General features: G+C 44.7%; 1 gene segment (V, D, J or C); it reads right to left on the bottom strand.

Annotated features, from left to right (window-relative positions):
* Positions 1–21,044, bottom strand: part of LOC148149260 (Ig kappa chain V region Mem5-like) — a 524,204-nt gene that overhangs the window by 459,193 nt on the left and 43,967 nt on the right.

Genomic DNA, 21,044 nt, shown 5'->3' with positions numbered 1-21,044 from the left:
CTCCTCCACTGACACCTCAGTCACCTGCCCTGCCTTATTTCGCAAGAGTAGGTCAAGTTTTGCAGCTTCTCTAGTAGGTACATCCACATACTGAATCAGAAAATTGTCTTGTAAACACTTAACAAATTCCTCTCCATCTAAACCCTTAACACTTTCTATGTTTGGAAAGTTAAAATCCCCTACTGTAACCACCCCATTATTCTTACTGATAACTGAAATCTCCTTACAAATTTGTTTCTCAATTTCCCGCTGACTACTGGAGGGGGGCTATAATCTAATCCCAACAAGATGATCATTTCCTTCTTTTTTCTCAGTTCCACCCAAATAACTTCCCTGAATGTATTTCCGGGAATATCCTCCCTAAGTACAGCTGTAATGCTATCCCTTATCAAAAATGCCACTCTCCCTCCTCTTGTGCCTCCCTTTCTGTCCTTCCTATAGCATTTGTATCCTAGAACATTAAATGGCCAGTCCTGCCCATCCCTGAGCTATGTTTCCGTAATTGCTATGATATCCCAGTCCCATGTTCCTAACCACGCCCTAAGTTCATCTTCCTTCCCTGTTAGGCCTCTTGCATTGAAATAAATGCAGTTTAAGTTATCAGTTCTACCTTATTCTCTGCTTTGTCCCTGCCTGCCATGACTGTTTGACTTGCCTTTGTCCTCAACTGTACCAATCTCAGATTGAAATCTTTCCTCACTATCTCCCTGGGTCCCACCCGTCCATCTTACTAGTTTAAATCCTCCCGAGCAGCTCTAGCAAATTTTCCTGCCAGTATATTAGTCCCCTTCATTTAGGTGTAGTCCGTCCTTCTTGTACAGGTCACTTCTACCTCAAAACAGCTTCTAAAAGTCCAAAAATGTGAATCCTTCTCCTGAACACCAGCTCCTCAGCCATGAATTCATCTGCTGTATCCTCCTATTCCTGCCCTCACTAGCTCATAGCACCAGAAGTAATTCAGATATTACTACTCTCGAGGACCTCCTTTTTAAATTCCTGCCTAACTCTCTGCAATCTCCCTTCAGAATCTCAACCTTTTCCCTTCCTGTGTCGTTAGTTCCAAAGTGTACAATGACCTCCTGCTGGTCCGTCTCCACCTTAAGAACATTCTGCACCCTCTCTGAGACATCCTTGATCCTGGCACCAGGGAAGCAACACACCATTCTGATTTTTCACTGCTGGCCACAGAAACGTCTGTCTGTACCTCGGGCTAGAGAGTCCCCCAGCACAGTCGATTGTTTGGAACCCGACGTACGTCTCATTACATTAGAGCCAGTGTCAATACCAGAAACTTGGCTGCTCATGCTAAGTACCCCTGAGTTTTCATCATCCATCACATTTTCCAAAACAGCATACTTGTTTGAAATGGGGATAGCCACAGAAGACTCCTGCACTACTTTCCTCCCTCTCTTGCCTTTCCTGGAGTTATGGTAAGAGCCCATGGGATCCAAGGCATTTTGTCAAATTGGATCCAAATATGAGGCAAAGAGTGATGGTGGAGGGTTGTCTTTGTGATTGGAAGCCTGTGACCAGTGGTGTAAGACAGGGATTGGGGCTGGGACCCTTGCTGTTTGTAATGTACAAATTGACTGTGATTGTATAATTAGAAAGTTTTCAGAGGCCACATAAATTGGTGGTGTTATTGATATTGATTTGATTTTTATTTTACTTTATTGTCACATGTACTCGAGTACAAAAGTATTGGGGTACAGTGAAAAGTATGTAACGTCACCTCAAAGGTACCATCTTAGGTACAAGGACCTCAGTACAGAATCGTAAGAACAAGGTAGAAAGAAAGAATAAAGTTCAAAGTTACACGTTGCAGATCTTTTTAGTTTTAAGTAGAAAATGAAGAAATAAAGCTGAAAGTTCAAGCATTACAGCATTTCTTAAGAACTTAGCTACCATGGGATCATACTTTAAGTCATCATCTCGAGGCCGGAAGTCCACACTGAGGCCTTCCTGGGTGGAGAGACGACCATATACAGAAAGGACCACTATGTGGGCTGAGAGACAACCACGCTGGGCTACTCAGAGATCACCACACTAGGCCGAATGACCATCACGCTGGGCTGACAGTTGAGCATGCTGGGCCGAGAGGCCACCACATCGAATTGAGAGGCCATCATGTTGGACCAAGAGTCTGCCTTGTTGGACTGGAAAGTCTCCCTGCCAGGCCAGGGCACTGCCACACCAAGCCAAGAGGCCAACATCATTAGGTCTGCACTGGGTCAGAGGCCTGGCGACTGAGGCTGGGAGTCCGTGCCCGGGAGAAGAAATAAGGGAGAAGGACAAAAGAAAAACACAAATGAAAATGAAAAGAGAAGTGGAATAGAAAGAAGAAAAGGAAACAGATGGAGCAGATGAACTCGGGCTGAAGCATCCTACTCTGCTGCCATCTTGGATTACTGGGTCTCAGGTTACAGTCTGATATTGATCAGCTGGTAAATTGGGCAGAGCAATGGCAGATGTAATTTAATCCTGATACCTCTGAGGTGATCCAACTTGGGAGTTCTAATAAGGGAAGGTTATACACAATGAAAGGCATGTGCCTTGAGTGTCCTTATGCATGAATCACAGAGGGTTGGCCTACAGGTACAACAAGCAATTAGGAAGGCAAATGGAATTTTGTCCTTCATTGCTAAAGGGATTGAGTTTAAAAAGCAGGAAGGTTATGTTGCAGCTGTACAGGGTGCTGGTGAGGCCACACCTGGAGTACTGCGTGCAGTAATGGTCTCCTTACTTGAAAAAGGCTATACTGGCACTAGAGGGGTGCAGAGAAAGTTCACTCGGCTGATTCTGGGGTTGAGGGGGTTGGCTTATGAAGGGAGACTGCATAGACTGGGATATATTCATTGGAACTTAGAAGAATGAGGGGAACCTTATAGAAACAAATAAAATTATAAAGAGAATAGATAAGACAGAAGTAGAGAGGATGTTCCCACTGGCAGGTGAAACTAAAACAAGAGGGTTTAGCCTCAAAATTAGGGGGAGCAGATTTAGGACTGAATTGAGAAGGACCATCTTCATCCAGAGGGTCATAAATCTATGAAATTCCTTACTTAATGAAGAAATTGATGCTACTTCAGTAAATGTTTTAAAGCTAAGACAGATTTTTTTAAACAATAAAGAAATTAAGAGATACAGTGAGAGCAAATGCCAGGTCTTGCACTTTAGAAAAAATAATACAGGCATGGTCTATTTTCTAAATGGTGAGAAAATTCATAAAGCCAAAGTACAAAGGGATCTAGGAATGCTAGTCCCGGATTCTTGAAAGGTTGACTTGCAGATTGAGTCTGTGGTTAAGAAAGCAAATGTAATATTACCATTTATCTCAAGACGACTGGAATGTAAAATGAGATGTGCTACTGAGACTTTATAAAGCTCTGGTTAGGCCCCATTTAAAACACTGTGTCTAGTTTTAGACCCCACACCTCAGAATGGACATACTGGCACTGGACCGTGTCCAGTGGAGATTCACTCGGATGAGCCCTGTAATGGTAAGTCTAATATATGATGAACGGCCGAGGATCCTGGGATTGTATTCATTCGAGTTTAGAAGATTGAGGGGAGGTCTAATAGAAACCTACAAAATAATGCATGGCTTAGAAAGGTTGGATGCTGGGAAATTGTTTCTGTTAGGTAGGGATACAAGCATCCGTGGGCACATCCTTAGAGTTAGAGGGGGTCAGTTTAAAATGGAACTGAGGAGACATTTCTTCAGCTAGAGAGTGATGGGCCTTTGGAATTCATTGCCACAGAGCGCAGTGGTGGCCGAGATATTAAATGTCTTCAAGGCAGAGATTGATAAATTCTTAATCTTGCAATGAATTAAGGGCTACAGGGACAGTGCGGGTAACTGTTCTTAAATGCCCATCACCCATGATTGAATGGCGGAGAGGACTTGATGGGCCAAATGGTCTTCCTTCCACTCCTATGTCTTTAGGTCTTATGTGGAGCTGAGTCCATGAAGAGGTCAACCATGATCTTATTGAATGGCAGAGCTGGGTTGAAGGGCCAGATGGCCTACTCCTGCTCCTAGTTCTTATGTTCTTATGTTCCTTGGAAGTAGTGAGGAACAAACGGACCTTGGTGTACAAGTGCATCAATCCCGGAAGGCATCGACTCGACAGGGTGGTGAATAGACAATAGACAATGGACAATAGGAGTAGGAGTAGGCCATTCTGCCCTTCGAGCCTGCACCACCATTCAATATGATCATGGCTGATCATCGTAAATCAGTATCCTGTTCCTGCCTTATCTCCATAACCCTTGATTCCACAATCCTTGGGAGCTCTATCCAACTCTTTCTTAAATGAATCCAAAGACTGGGCCTCCACTGCCCTCTGGGGCAGAGCATTCCATACAGCCACCACTCTATGGATAAAGAAATTTCTCCTTATCTCTGTCCTAAATGGGCTACCCCATATTTTTAAGCTGTGTCCTCTGATTCGGCACTCACTCATCAGCAGAAACATGTTTACCGCCTACAGAATATAGGTAACATGTTTCCGCTGATGGGTGAGTGCCAAACCAGAGTGCCAAACCAGAAGAAAGCATATGGGATGCTTGTCATCATTAGCCAGGGTGTAGAATATAGAAAGGAAGAATTCTTGTTGTTACCTGATAGAGCATTGGTTAGGTCATGTCTGGAATACTGTGCACATTTCTGGTCATGACACTGTTGGAAGAACGTGATTGGACTGGAGAGGATACAGAGGAGATTAACCAGAACGTTCTCTGGGATGGAAAGTCTTAGTTCTGTGGAGAGACTGGATAGACTGGGTTTGTTTTCTCTGGGGGGAATCTGATTGAGGTATACAAAAATATGAAAGGTATAGACAAAGTCAATTGTGAGAATCTTTTCCCCATGGCAGACATGTCTATGACCAGAGGGAATAAGCTTACCGTGTGAAAAAGTGGTTTAGAGGGGTTTTGGGACTTTTTTCCCCAGAGGGTGGTAGAAATATGGAATGTGCTGTTTGAGAAGGTGATGTAGGCAGCTCCTCTCACAACATTTAAGAAACATCCAGATGAGCACATAAAATGCCAGGGCATGGAAGGCTACAGACCAAGTGCAGGTAAATGGAGTTTGGTGATTACTGATTGGCATCGACATGTCGACAAACAGAAGGGCCTGTTTGTTTGCTGTATGACTCTATGACAATGAAGAGAAGGATGTGGAAGCATTTTTCATGTCGTTAGTGAAGATAGCAACACAAGCGAGGTGGGAAAAACAGGTTGGACCTTGCCTGTGCAAAAATGAACTTGGGAAGCACAAGAGGTTTCTACATCCCTGCCAGAGGAATGTTCTCAGGATCATGAGGAGGTGAAAACGGCTATTCTAAGCACATATGAGTTGGCCCCAGAAACATACAGACAGATGTTTCAGAACATACACAAACAGCCTGGACAAACCTGTACTGAGTTTAAGAGAGTTCAACAAAATAATGTTGACAGGCAGATAAGAGCATTAACAGCTGAGAATACTTACAATGCTCTCAGAGAAGTTATCCTTTGAGAACAATTTAAAATTTCTTTCCCTTCTAGAATTATTCATGTAGAAGACCAAAGGGGAACGACAGTAAGACAAGCAGCTAGAATGGCTAATGGTTATAGACTTCGTTAAAGCCAAAACCCTGCAGATGCTGGAATCCAAAGTAGATAAACAGGAGGCTGGAAGAGCACAACAAGCCAAGCAGCATCAGGAGGTGGAGAAGTCACCTGATGAGAAACCGATCCAGAAACCTTTTTCCCATCAGGCCCAGAAATGGGAGAAAAATAAAAATTGGGAGAGTGTGAGGAAGGCAGGGAGCCAGGGGAGAGAATGGACAGGAGGGAACAGCCCGAGAACTCCTCCTCAGATTCAGAAGGAAATTGCTGAGGGTGGAAGTGATGATCAGAAGCTGAAATGTTTCTTTTAGAATAAGGTGGGCCATGTGCATTTGGAATGTTGAAAATTGTGAGGTAAACTCATGGGATTTATGGGAGTTAGTAAAAATGAGTCAGAGAAGGGAACACAAACTGACAATCCCACAGAGCAGGTTGTAGCTGTAACTATAACAAAAAGACTGGAGGTGAATTCTGTCATTAGTAAAGGACGTTGGAAGGTAGATGAGAGGTGGACAGGATTTTTTTTAAAAGGAATGGTGACTCCCTTTTCTTCAGCTAAACCCAGAACCAAACTGAGAGATACAGGCGCAACACAATCGCTTTTACTGGAGAAAGAATTGATTTTCCCTCCACAGAGCTCGATGTATTAATGTATTAATCAATGGGATTGGTGGAGAATATATTCCGCTTCCATTCTGAAAGGTACAACTGGAATGTGATTTGTTATCTGGAATGTGATTTGTTATTTGTTATCATTCCCTGTTGAGGGAGTCGATTTCCTTCTGGGGAATGATTTGTCAGGACTAAAGGCAGTAACTTCCCCGATAATTACAGAATGTCCAAAGGAGGGCCAAGAAACAGAACACTGACAGGGACAGGTTCCTGGTCTCTCTCCTTTGTGTGAGGTAACCAGGGCAATGGTTCAACAATATCCATCAATAAGGGTTGATGTGACACCACAGGCAAGTGAAAGGATTGCTGAAACTTTCCGAAAGGGTGAAGATAATCCAGGTGGAGTGTTTGGTATGATGTCCCTAATTACAGCAGATCCAAAAAGCAGATCCTGAATGAAATAAATGAGCACAGTCAGCTCATACTGAGGTCGAGGCTGGAAGGATTTCAGAGTGTTATTACCTTCAGAATGGAGGCTGATGAGGAAGTGGAGACCCCCCCGCCCATGGACCCCCAGATGAAGAATGGGCGGTTAGATATTGACTAGTGGTACCACCCAGCTATCATAAGGAGATAGTACAAGGGGCACATGAGACTCCCATGGCAGGCCACATGGGGATTTGGAAAACACAGGCATCCAGAAACAGGTATTTTACTGAGCCAAAATTGGATAAAGATGTGGTGCAGTTTTATAAAATGTGTCCTACTTGTCAAGTTGTAGGTAAACCTCAACATAAAACCAGCATCCTTAATTCCTCTCCCAGGTTTTGAGGAACCATTCCGTCATGTACAGGTTTTCAAGTAGTGAGTATAATGGAGCAGGGGATCAGAAAAAGCTTGAGATCAAAAAAGAACTGGACAATTCCCAAAGTAAACTTCCTGTTATTAGATGAACAAATTCAGAGGTATTAGAGAATTCAGACACTGTATTTTTGTATCTGGAAATAGATCAACAGGTAGATTTAGTGAGGTTGCTCAGAAAATACAAAGATGTTTGTATGAGGAGTCATTGAGGACATTGGTTCTGTACTTGATGGAGTTTAGAAGGATAAGAGGGAATGTCATTGAAACTTACAGAATACAGAGAGGCCTGGATCGAGTGGACATGGAGAAGATGTTTCCAATAATAGGAGAGTTGAAGACCCAAGGGCACAGCCTCAGAGTGAAGAGACAATCTTTTGTTCTTGTCAAAAAATGATTTGTTAAAAGAATGTTGACAAGAACTCACTGATAACTAGAACTAAGCGAGTTTCTGTATTTATCACACCTAATGGATTATACCCAATGGCAAGTTTTGCTATTTGGACTTAGCAACTCTCCAGTCACATTTGAATGATTATTGTGAAAGTGAACAAGGTCACACTCCCCACATTACACTCCAACTGCCCAATATTTCTCCAAAGCCCAGCTGTATCTAATATTCAGCAGGATGGACCTTCACTGGGAAAGAGCCATTTGTAACTAGAATAATGACATCTCTGAGAATCACATAAATAACCTCTTTTATTGAAGCTTTCATAAGTTCTGTGTTGATTGACACAATGCTCTGGTGTGGGCTTTGCTGTCTGTACAAACCATCTGTAATGTCTTTGCTGCAATGGTTCACATTTCCATCATCAAACTCACACTCCAAATATCCCGTCATTATTATCCATGGGATTCACTGGAATTGGCTCAGATCAGAGTCCCAGCAGCTCAAATGGAGAGAGGGGTGGGGCTCGGAGAGAGAGAGAGCGAGAGATGGAGTTCAAAGAGAGAGAGAGAGAGAGAGCTGGTGAACTGAGAGAGTGGGGGATAGAGCTTGGAGAGAGAAAGAATGGTGGAATTCAAAGTGAGATCTGTGCAGCTGAGGCGGAGGGGGGGTGGTTGGGGGTGGAGAGGGGAGAGAGAGTAAAACAGAGAAATGGAGGTCAAGGAGTTGTCTATCAAAGATAAATTATACTCTGTTAAAGACTGCACTGGATGAATGCTGTATGACTCTCTGACTCTATTGACATTACCTACAATGCTGCCTAACTTTGTGTCATTAGAAAACTAGAGTATCTGACTTTCTATGTCATTATCTAATTCATTAATAAATATTGTAAATAACTGAGGCATAAACACGCATTCCTATTGGACACCTCTGGTTACATCCTGCCAATTTCAGCACTTACCCCTTATCCCTATTTTCGATGACCTGTCACTCAACCAATTTCCAAGTGTGTCAGTATTTTAGCCTCAATTCTGTGGATTTCTACCTCAGTTGACGGTTTCTTACATGGGACTTTATCAAATGCCTCTGGAAGTCCCTGTAAACAACATCCATAGACATTACTGTGTCCAGGACTTTCGTATCCTCTTCAAAAAAGTTCAATGAGATTTTTTCAGCGTGACCAACTTGTTATGAATCCATGCTGACTCTCCCTGATTAACTGACCATTTTCAAGGTCTTCAGTTACCCCCATCCTTGATTATAGATCCCAACAATTTCCACACCACAAATATTGGCTTAGTGACCTGTAATTTTCTGGTTTTTCTCTCACATCCTTGTTAAATGTGAAGTGACATTTGCAATTTTCCAATCCAGAGGTATGACTGCTGTATCCAGGGAACTCTGAAAGATTATACCTGAAAATGTGTTGCTGGAAAAGCACAGCAGATCGGGCAGCATCCAAGGAGCAGGAGAATCGGCGTTTCGGGCATGAGCCCTTCTTTAGGAATCATTCTGAAAGATTATAGTCAGGGTGTCTACACTGTGATCTGTTACTACCTTTATCACCCTCAGATGGAAACCCAGGTTCTGTGAATTTGTCACTCTTTAGTTCCATTAATTTCCTCATTACGGATATTTTACTGACATTAAAGTTTTATTCAGTCCCTGTCCCTGATCCTCTGTTAATTCCTTTGGGACTTCAGACAAATCCTTTTCCTTTTCTACTGCAAGTCTTGAGGTAAAGTATTTATTTAACATGGCTGTCATTTCCCCATTGTCACTGACAAGATCCCTCACTTTCAGTCTTTAATGGCCAACATTGCTCCAGACCTCCCAGCTTCCCTTTTATGGAACTGTAACATTTCTCCTTATTGATTTTGATTTCCCTTACACGTTCCCTTTCAGAATCCCTTTTGGTGGCACTTCGAAGCTGCTTTGTGGCCCTTTGTATCTTTCCCATTCAGCAGAACCTGTTATTTTATTTGCTTTATTGTAAGCCCTTGTTTTTAGTTCTATTCTTTTATCCATTTAATTGTCCATTGTTGTTTGTTCTAAGAAGTGGAGCTTTTCCCTCTCAGGTATAAACTGGTTTTGTTTCTGGTTGAATATTTCTTTAAATATTCCCCACTGCTCTTCAGTTGTTTTACCCATGAGCAGATTTTCTGTCTCATCTCGTTAAAGTCGGCCCTTACTTTAATCTCAAACTCTAGCAGCTGATTCATGCTTTTCACTTTCAAATGTGACATTGAACTCGATCGTGTTATGATCACTATTTGATAAATGTTCATGCACAAATAGTTGCTAACTAAATCTGGCTCATTATTCATTACTAATTCCAATTTTGCTTGTCCCCTTGTTGTATCCAGGACCTATTGCTTTTGGAAACTATTCTGGACACACAGCAGCAATTCACTACCTTTCTGACAGAGCGCTTGTCTCTCTCCCAATCTAAGTTAAAGTTAAACTTCCCCATTAATAATACACTGGCTTTGCTACACACTTGTCTAATTTCTGTATATATACAATCCAGCACCTCAGAGCTGCTGCTGGCGGTGGGTGTGTGTGTGTGGGGGGGGAAGGATGGGTGGTGCATACAATATCTATGACAGTTTTAGAGCCTTTTCTGCTCCTCAGTTGCACTGAATGCTTTCCCCTCATTATAACCTCCCTCACCATTGAAGTCTTTGTGTTTCTAATCAATAAAGCTGCTCCACCTCTTCTGTCATTTCCCCATGTCCATCCTGTGAACCTTCTAACCGGATATGTTTAGTTCCCAATCCTAACGATTCTGCAAATATGTCTCAGTAATTGATCCTATAGCAAAATCTTAAATTTGAATTTGTGCGTGGAGATTATTGAATTTATTCCTTACACTCAGTGCATTCGTATATTTCGAATTCTTATTTGGTCCATCCACTGGAATCTGAACCTCAGCACTGATGCTGTATTCACCTCTTTCTTATTTCTCTCTTCTGATAGCTTTCCTGATATTGCCCAAATAGGACCTTTTGCCTATTTTTACTGAGGTTGTTGGTCCCAACACGCACAACATCTGGATCCTCCCCCATTTCCCCCACCCCCGCACTCCATTATACTTTCAAGCCGGTTCTAGCTGCCCCTTATCTTGGCACCAGGCAGGCAACACACCATGCAGGACTCTCAATCCTGCTTATAAATGATGCTCTCAGTCCCCCTCATTATCAAATCCCCCTCTTTTCTTTGTTCTCCCCCAGCCTGAATTGCCTCCTGGCCCACGGTGCAGTGGTTTTCTTTCATTCATTCATAGGATGTGGGCATCTCTGGCCAAGCCAGCATTTCCTGCCCATAGGGCAGTTAACACATAACCACATGGAATCATAGAATCATAGGTTCCATACAGTGTGAAACAGGCCATTCAACCCCATGAGTCCACACCAATGTTCTGAGGAGCATCCCACTCAGATCTATCCCCTTATCCCTGCATCTCCCATGGTTAATGCACCTAATCTACACATCCCTGAACACTATGGGTAATTTAGCATGGCCAATCCATCTCGCTTGCACATCTTTCAATTGGGGGAGGAAACCAGAGCACCTGACAGAAACTCATGGAGACATCGGGTGAACATGCAAACTCCACACAGACGGTCGCCCTAGAGTGAATCAAACTTGGGACCCTGGCACTGAGAGGCAGCAGTGCTAACCACTGAGTCACAATACCACCCATTGCTGTGTGTCTGGAGTCACATGTAAGGCGGGGTAAGGATGACAGATTTTCTCCTCTAAAGGTTATGAGTGAACTGAATGAGTTTTCTCCACAATCAACAATGGATTAACACTCACCATTAGACTCTGAATTCCAAAACCATTCTTGAATTCAAATTCCACTGTCTGCCATGGCAGGATTTGACCCCATGTCCCCAGAACATTAGCTGAGTTTCTGGATTAATAGTCCAGCGATAATACCAATGGCCATTGTCTCCTCCTGTGTTAGCCCAGCTAATGGTGTCAAAATTGGCCTTCCCCCTGTTTTGACACTTAATTTCTGCTCTATCATTATCTCTTTACTTAATATAAGTAAAGGGTGGTACAGTGGCTCAGTGGTTAGCACTGCTGCCTCACAGCGCCAGGGTCCCAGGTTCTATTCTGGCCTTGGGCAACTGTCTGTGTGGAGTTTGCACATTCTCCCTGTGTCTGTGTGGGTTTCCTCTGAGTACTCCGGTCTCCTCCCACATTCCAAAGATGTGCAGGTCAGGTGAATAGTCCATGGTTGTTAGGTGCATTAGTCAGACGAGGGTGGGTTACTCTTTGGAGGGTTGGTGTGGACTTATTGGGCTGAAGGGCCTATTTCCACACTGTAGGGAAAGTAATCTAATCTTAATGACTTTGAACCTGATAGAATTATGGTCACTAACACCAAAATGTTCCAAACCACGCTTGCCCATTCTGCAGTGTATCTGCAATAGTTTCCAACAGCAATCCTTTTCCTCATTGACACAGGAAGCAATTTCCTCATTCCTGGTGGACAAGGAGCTGAGGCTCCTACAATACTAAATTCAGGCTGCATCAACCTGCTCACTTATAGTTACACCCTCCTGTCCCAGACCACTAGCCATAATTTGAAGTATTTAACCTACAAGGTGTGACTGTCTCCCCAAACACAGTGTCCAGGTAACTCTCCCCCTCCCTGATGTGTCACAGTGTTTGAAGCTCAGATTCCAGATCATCAACTCTGAGCTGGAGTGCCTTGAGCAACCGACACTTGCTGCAGATGTGGTCACTCTGACTTACAATGGGCTCCACCAACTTCCCCATCGTGCAATTACTCCACATCGCCTGGCCCTGTATGTGGAAATTGTTTGAGGCGGTTTTAATTTGTATTTTTTAATTTCCTGTTGATCTTTATTTTTTAATCTGTAAAATATTTCCGTTAAGGAGACAGAGAAGGCTCCAGCACAGGAGGAGGCTGTTCAGCCCATCATGTCAGTGCTGGCTGTTTATTAACCTCATTCACAATGAACATCTCCATTGAATGTTTGTTGTCAGGAATTGATTGAATCTGTTTTTAGTGACAGGATGACTAACAAATGACTAACTAACATGAACTATTCCGAGAGAGTCAGCATGGATTTACAAAGGTTCAGACATCTTTAATTAAACTGGTTACACTTTGTTAGGAGCTCACTAATGTGGGATATATGGGAATGTCGATGGCTATTGTCCATAGGGAATTCCACAAAACATTTAAAAAGAGACATGGAATCAGATGGAGTTTGAGAAATGCATTTACCTTGGGTCAGGAATGGGTCCGGAGCTAGGAGACAGAGAGGAGGGATAATGTGCATGTCTTCCAATGAGCAAGATGTGAATAGTGGTGTCCCCAGGGATCTGTGCTGGGACCTTAGCTTCACACAACATTTCTCAATGACTTGGATGAAGAAATAGAGAGCCATATATCCAAGATTGTTGATCACACTGAGTGTGGTGGTTTGGAGGGTGAGATAGGGAGGGTGGAAGGACAGGGAGAGGTCTGAGGACAAGGATGCGAACTTGCAAATCAAGATGTTGCTGGACTGGGAGCCAATGTAGGTCAGTGAGCACAGGGGGAGGGAATGGGGGAATGGGACTTGGCGTGAGTTCGGATACTGCCAGCAGAGTTTGGGATGAGCTGATGTTTACCGAAGGTGGTGGCTGTGACATGGGTCAGGACACCATTGGAATGGTCGTGTTTGGAGTCCCCAGCACATAGCTGAGATTTTCAGTGTCTGATCTTTGTCATGTGGAGGATGTGGGGCTCAGATCAGCCTCAAAGATGAGTCTAAGGTCGTAAAGAGTCTGGTTGAGCAGCAGACAGTTCTCAGAGAGAGGGATGGAGTTTGTACAGGGAGCTGAAGAGGATGGCTTTGATCTTTTCAATGTGTTTCCCAGTGAGCCTGGCTCCTCAGTCCTGACTGCTCTTAGCTGCTGTGATTGTCACTGATTTGACACTTATTATTAGAGATTCTGACCACAGCAGAAAACCCCAGTGTAAAAATAACTGCAAAGACTGTCAGAGCGCAAGTTTGAAACTTCACCAAAAGAGGAAGTGAAAGAAGGAGCTCGGAGCAGCTGGACCTTTGTTACTGAGACGGGAGAAAACTGTGAAATATCTGCACTCCCTGGAATCTGACAGCACAAGAGGAGGCCACTCAGCCCATTGTGTCTGTGAGTGACCCAAGTAGTCCTACTGCTCCTCTCTCTCCCCATAATCCAGCAAATCTTTCCCTTTAAGCTCCATCTTAATTCTCTCTTGTAGACATGGGTATACAGCACAAGACTGCCCCAATCTGGGTTCCAAATTGGTATCTCATTCATTCATTGGGAGACAAACTGCCTGGGCTGGGAAATGGAGCTCAGGACCCTGAACATTCCCTCTCTCCTCCTGAGGGACACTTCATTTGCTCATGGGAAGTGGGCTTCACCGGCTGTCCCAGCATTTTTACCCTGTCCCTAGTTACCCTGGAGAAGGTGGTGGGAAGCTGCTTCTTGAATTGCTATAGTCCACAAGCTGTAAGTTGACCCACAATGCTCTTCGGGAGGGAATGCCAGCATTTTAACCCAGCAAGGCTGAGGGAACAGCAATATATTTCCAAGTCAGGATGCTAAGCTTTTCCAAGGGGAAATTGCAGCTCATAGTGTTCCCATGTGTCTGCAGCTCTTGTTCTTCGAAATAGAAGTGGACGTGGGTTTGGAAGGAAACCAAAAGAAATGTGGATGCTGAAAATCTGAGACAAAGATCGAAATTGCTGGAAAAGCTCGGCAGGTCTGGCAGCATCTGTGAAGAGAGATTGGGTCAAGCACGAAACGTTAACTCTGATTTCTCTCCCCAGATGCTGCCAGACCTGCTGAGCTTTTCCTGTGATTTCTATTTTTGTCCATGGTTTTGGAAGGTGCTATCTGAGGACCTTTGGTGAGTTTCTGCAGTGCATCTTATCAATAATACACACTGCTGCTACTGAGCATCGGGAATGGTGAGAGTGAATGCTTTGAGAATATGATGCCAATCAAGCAGGTTGCTTGGCTCTGGATGGTATCAAGTTTTTTGAGTTGATAAGAAAGACATAGACAGGAATGGATTAGAGGGATACGGGCCAAATGCAGGCAAATGAGACTCGTTCACTTCAGAAAACCTGGTCAGCATATAAAAGTTTGGCTTAAGGGTTTGTTTCTACGCTGTATGACTCTGTGACACTATCAATCTGTGAATGTTGTTGGAGCTACACCCATCCAGGTAAGTGGGGAGTATTCAATCACACTCCTGACCTGGTTGACAGGCTTTGGGGGAATCAGGAGGTGAATTTCTCGATACAGTATTCCTAGTCTCTAACCTGCTCTTGTAACCACTGTGTTTCTGTGGTGAGTCCAGTTGTGTTTCTGGTCAATGGTACCTCAAGAATGTTGACAGTGGGCGTTCAGTGATGGTAATAGCATTGACTGTCAAGGGGCGATGGTTAGATTGTCTCTTATTAGTGATGGTCATTGGCTGGCATTTACATGACACCGATGGGAAATACTGCTTCTGAGATGAAACCTGGATATTGTCCAGATATTGTTGCATTTGAACATGGACTGCTTCAGTACCTGAGGAGGTGAGAATGGTGCTGAACATTGTGCAATCTTTGGCAATCATCCCCATTTATGAGTTTGCCTTTAGTTGCAATATCTGTTCAAAGTCTGTCCTATTTAGCATGGTGATAGTACCACACAACACAATCGAGGGGATTCTCAATGTGAAGGTCAAACTTTGTTTCTACAAGGACTCTGTGATGGTCACTCTTACCAATACTGTCAAGGACAGATGTATCTACAGCCACAAGATTGGTGAGGATGGGGTCAAGCATCTTTTTCCATCTTTTTGGTTCCTTCACCACCAGCTGCAGAGCCAGTCCCTCAGCTACGTCCATTAGGAACCAACCAGCTCGATCAGAAATGCTGCTGCCGAGCCACTCTCAGTGGTGGACATTGAAATCTCACACCTAGAGTACACTCTCTGCTGTCACCACCCTCAGTGCTTCCTCCAAATGCTGTTCAACATGGAGGAGAGACTGATTCATCAGCCGAGGGAGCAAGATATCTTGTAATCACCCGAAGGTTTCCTTGCCCATGTTTAACTTGGTGTCATGAATCTTCACAGGGTCCAGAGCCAACTTTGAGACTTGCCAGGGTAACTCCCTCCTGGCTGTAGACCACTGTGTCATCAGCTCTGCTGGGTCTGCCTTTCTGGTGGGACAGGACACATGCAGGGACAGTGATGGTGGTGTCTGGGACATTGTCTGTATGATTCTGTGAGTAGGACTGTGTCAGGCTGTTGCTTGACTAGTCTGTGAGACAGCTCTCCTAAATTTGGCACTAACCCCCTGATGTTAGTAAGGAGGATGGAGCAGGGTAGACAGGGCTGTTTCTGTCATTGTCTTTTCCGTGTCTAGATCGATGCCTGTGGTCCGTCCGGTCTCATTTCTTTGTTGAAACATTGTCATAATTGTTACAACTGAGAGCCTTGCTCGGCCATTTCAGAGGGCAGTTAAGGGTCAACCACATTGCTGGGGGACAGTTCCATGGACCCTGCAGTACATTCTGTCCTCCCCCACTTCCCCATTCTGTATGTGGAAGGCTGGAGGTTGCCAGTAGGATATTCAACTGCAGGAGCTATCACAGCCCCCTGCACAATTTTGTCCCCACATTAAATCCACACAAATCTTGAATTCACATAGCACCTTCAATGTTCAAAACGGTCCAAGATGGTTCACAAAGTTGCAGTAAGAGGAATAGGGGAGGGGGTGGAGGAACATAAGAATTAGGAGCAGGAGCAGGCAATTCAGCCCCTCGAGCCCGCTCCACCATTTAATACAATCATGGCTGATCCCATCTCAGCCTCAACTCCACTTTCCTGCCCACTCTCCATCATCCTTTAACCCATTACCCATTAAATATCTGTCCATCTCCTCCTTGGTGTGAGACAGGGAAGGGACCACTCCATTTCAGAAAAGACTGACTGTGGAAGGGGAAGGTGAGGGGAAGGGATGGGAACATGTTGTGAATGGACAGGATGGGTCAGTGGGTCAGAGCCTGTCCTGCCCCTCCAGCTCACACTGATGGCCTGAGGATCTCCTCTCTCTGCTGGGCCTTCATGGAATGAGGTTTGTGTCCAAACCAGTCCCCAGTGAGAAAAGGCCAACAGCACAGAACTGTCCTTCATTTCACAAGAATCATCCGTCTTTCTGAGACAGGCCAAACCCTGGTCAATGTGGGAAATGAAGCTTTACTCCAGGAGAAGATGGGGGTCAAGGGTTAACATCCATTAGTGAGGCAGAGCAGAGGGAGATTTATGCAGCATTCAACTGTCACCACCTGGGACACAGTCAGAAAGAGAGAGAAGCGAGACAGAGAGAGATAGAACGAGATTATCTGTGTGTGTGTGTGAGTGTGTGTGTGAGAGTGTGTGTGAGAAAGAGACACAGAGAGAGGGAGGAACATCTGAGACAGTGTGATATATGTGAGGGAACCAAGAGAGAGGTAGAGGGAGGTAGAAATGGTGAAGTTGAGGGATAGAGAGAGAGAAACAAGATGTGAGACAGTGTGACTAAGAGGGATGGAGAGAGACAAAGGGACAAGGAGAGAGAAAGAGACAGGATGGGTCTGAGACCAAACATGAAGAGAATTGACAGGGAGGGTAGGGTTGAGTGTGAGACAGAGAGAGACATAAGAAAGGGTAGATACAGAATGACAGAGAGGGAGGGAGAGAGACTGTAGTTGGGATGCAGAGAGGGGGGGAGAGAGACAGAGGGAGGAATATAGAGAGAAAGATAACAGTTGGAGGCTTTAATTGAAGTGAGAGAGAGAGCGAGTGACAGAGACAGAAAGATGGAGTAACAGAGATTATGAGATGGAGTGAGAAATCATCAGTGAGTTGGAGGGAGTGACTATGAGACAGAGTGTGAAAAAGAGATAGAGAAAACATGAGAGATTAACAGTAGGGGGGGGAGAGAGGTAGAGAGAAAGATGTGGCAGATGTGAGACAGAGAGAGAGGGACAAGTCCTGGTCACCACATTCTGGGAAGGATGTGATTGTACTTGAGAGGGCACAGGGGAGATTTCCCAGAATGCTGCCTGAATCTGAGCTTTGAGAAAAGATTGGAAAGGTTGGGGTTGTTTTCCTTGGAGCAGATAAGATTATTCGGAGCAGTGATAGGGTGGGTAGGAAGGCACTTTTTGCATGAGACAAGGACTCAATAACCTGGGACAGAGATTGAAGGTAACACAGGCATGGACACATAGAAACTGTTGCAGGAGTTGGCCATTTGGCCCTTTGAGCCTGCTCTGTCATTCAGTATGATCATGGCTGATTCTCTATCTCAAAGCCATATTCCTGATTTCTCCCTATTCCCTTCATGCTGTTAAAATGCACACAATTATCTCTCTCTTTTTTTTCAATATATTCAGTTCCTTATCCTCCACAGCCTTCAGTGAAGAGAATTCCACAGGTTGACCACCCTCTGAGTGAAGAAATGTTTCCTCATCTCAGTTCGAAATGGTCTACCCCATATCTCCCTGAGACTGTGTCCCCTGGTTCCAGACTCCCCAACCAGGGGAAACCTCCTCCCTGCCCAGCCCGGTTAGAATTTTATACATCCATCTGAATTCCAGTGAGTCCAGGCACAGTCGAATTCGAGAGAGAGAGGAGAGTTGAGGAGAACTGTTTTCCTTCTGGTGGGAGTCTGGAACTCACTGCCTGAAAGGCTGGTTGACTCACAGACTCTCGTGACATTGGAGCAGAGTTTAGATATTCCCTTGTGTTGCTGTAACCTCCAGGGTAATGGGCCAAGAGCTGGAGGATGGGATTAGTGTCATCAGATCACTGTTTAACAGCACAGATACAATGGGCCAAATGGCCTCATTCACTGCTGTTCACATCAATGACTCTGAGACAGAGAGAGAGAGAGACGAGGAAGTGCGAGGGACTGACGTGGCTCTCTCTGCCTGATTCCATTTACATACTGAGGAACACCCAGTCAGACTCTCACAGGCTGCAGCTTTATAAAGCAGAGCCCAGTGAAGGGAGAGTTTATCAGGAACCAGGCACAGGGACAGGAGCACACACCATGATTTCACACATCCAGCTGATCTGGCCCCTGGCATTCTGTGTCGCAGGTACAAATCTCTCTCCTTCCACCTCGATCTTTAGCTGCTCTCCATTTCACTCCAATTCCACTGACTTGTGATTGAAGGGAAAATGCTGAAACCAGAGGAATGCTCAGTGTCTCCAACAATCTCTCATTTGACAGGCTCTTTCTGCGACAGTTCTGACTTCACTGTGTTTCTCTCTGACCCCTCAGGTATCAGTGGGGACATCACCATGACCCAGTCTCCCCCGGTGCTGTCAGTGGGACTGGGCCAGACCACAACCATCACCTGTACGGCCAGTCAAAGCATTAGCAGCTACCTTGCTTGGTACCAGCAGCGAGAAGGTCAGAAACCCTCTCTCCTGATCTATGGTGCAACAACTCGATTCACAGGAGTCTCCAATCGATTCACCGGCAGTGGATCAGGGACCAGTTTCACCCTGACAATCAGCAACGTTCAGAATGAGGATGTCGCTGACTATTACTGTCAGCAGTATAACAGCTGGCCTTCACAGTGATACAGATCCGTACAAAAACCTCAATACACACAGCACCACCTCCTGTACTGACACATCCCAGAGTAATATAAAATGTATAATACTGGACACACACTGTCCCACCACCTGAACTGATATAAATGAAACTGAGCAAATTACCCCATGCTGGGATTGTCACTGTTGACGACACACTCCAGTCCCTGTGGTGTCCACTGCCACTGAAGGCCTCACATTTCCCTCTTACACTCCATGGCCATATGTGAAGGGCAGCTGCAAGATTTAACATCGAATTTCACAACTCTCCCAAGCCCAGCTGCACACAACCCAGAGAGACAGAGACAGAGACACAAAGACACATGAATGAGGGAAAGACAGAGAGGGGCAGAAAGAGGGTGAGAGTGAATGAGAGACTGGGAGAGCTTGAGAGTGATGGGGGGAAGCAGAGAGCAGAGGTTTTTGTACAGCCTCTCCACTGTGGCTTACGTTCGGTAAAGGAACCAAACTCAGACTGAGTAAGTAAACTTCAATCCTTCGTTATTAACCCTGTCAATACTGAAACACAATTTCTAAAATACAGTTGCTGAATTGTTGAAGGTGTTAGTGGGGAGCTGCAGTGAATGAAATGGTTGATTGAGGAGCACTGTGTCTAACAGGGTGTCCAGCTGTATTTCTTTAGTTCCATTGCTCCCTTTAAAAAACAAGATATAAGTCAGTAAGTTTTACTCACCGTGTGGAGGAGCTCTGTCCAGTTGCATCCTGTGGTCCCATTCCTGCAGCATGGAGTGAAATCAGTGAGTAGCCTCCTGCCAGTCTCAGTGTGACGGACACGGCAGAGTTTGATGTGAGCTCTGGCTCCCTGTCCCAGTCTCTGATCTCACTGACCTCAGCAGCAGCAGCAGCAGCAGCAGCAGCAGCACAGTGAGACACCGAGCTCCCACCTCCCCCAGCTTTAACTCTGCTCAATCACACAATCACAGAATTGTTACAGTGCACAAGGAGGCCATTCTGTCCATCCTGTCTGTACTTGCTCTCTGAATGAGCAATTCACTGAGTGTCATTCTCCTGCCTTCTCCCTGTCACCCTGCACATTGTTCCTTTTCAAATAACAGTCTCATTCCCTTCGGAATGTTTCAATTGAAGCTGCCTCCACCACACTCTCAGGCAGTGCATTCCACACCTTAACCACCCACTGGCTGAACATGTTGTTCCCCATCTCACTTTTGTTACTTTTCCCAATTACTTTCAATCTGCAGTCTCTCAGTCTCAATCCTTTCTCAGGTGGGAACATTTTCTCCCTATTTACTATGTCCAGGCCCCTCCTGGTTTTAATTCCTCAAACAAATCTCCTCTCAGCCTTCTCCAAAGAAGACAGTCCCAAATTCTCCAATCAAACTTCAGAACTGATGTTTCTCATCCCTGAATGATCTTTGGGAATATTTTTTGCCATTTCTACAAAACGTCACCTCCTTCCTGAATTATTCACATTTTCTATGCCCCTCATGATTTTATAAACCTCTACAAGGTCACTCCTCAGACTCTTACACATCAGAGTAAAAAGTCTCAGCTTTTCCGGCCTCTCATTGTCATGGAGTCATACAGCATGGAAACAGACCTTTCAGTTCAACTTGTCCATGCTAACCAGATATCCTAAACTGACCTCATCCCATTTGCCAGCATTTGGCTTACATCCCTCTAAACCCTTCCTATCCATGTACCCATCCCAATGTGTTTTAAATGCTGTAATTGTATCCATCTCCAACACTTTCTCTGGCAACTCGATCCATACACATTCCACCCTCTGTGTGACAAGTTACCCCTCAGGTCCCTTTTGAATGTTTTGCCTTTCACCTTAAACCTACGCCATCCTGTTTTGGACTCCCTTTCCCAAGGAAAAGACCTTGGATATACACCTTGTCCATGCCCCTCATG

This window comes from Chiloscyllium plagiosum, unplaced genomic scaffold (genome assembly GCF_037043375.1).
Source record: "Chiloscyllium plagiosum isolate Xiang-an unplaced genomic scaffold, Cpla_swu_hap1 HiC_scaffold_9, whole genome shotgun sequence".
In the NCBI taxonomy this organism is placed as follows: Eukaryota; Metazoa; Chordata; class Chondrichthyes; order Orectolobiformes; family Hemiscylliidae; genus Chiloscyllium; species Chiloscyllium plagiosum.
This window is presented reverse-complemented; position numbering and strand designations above follow the sequence as displayed.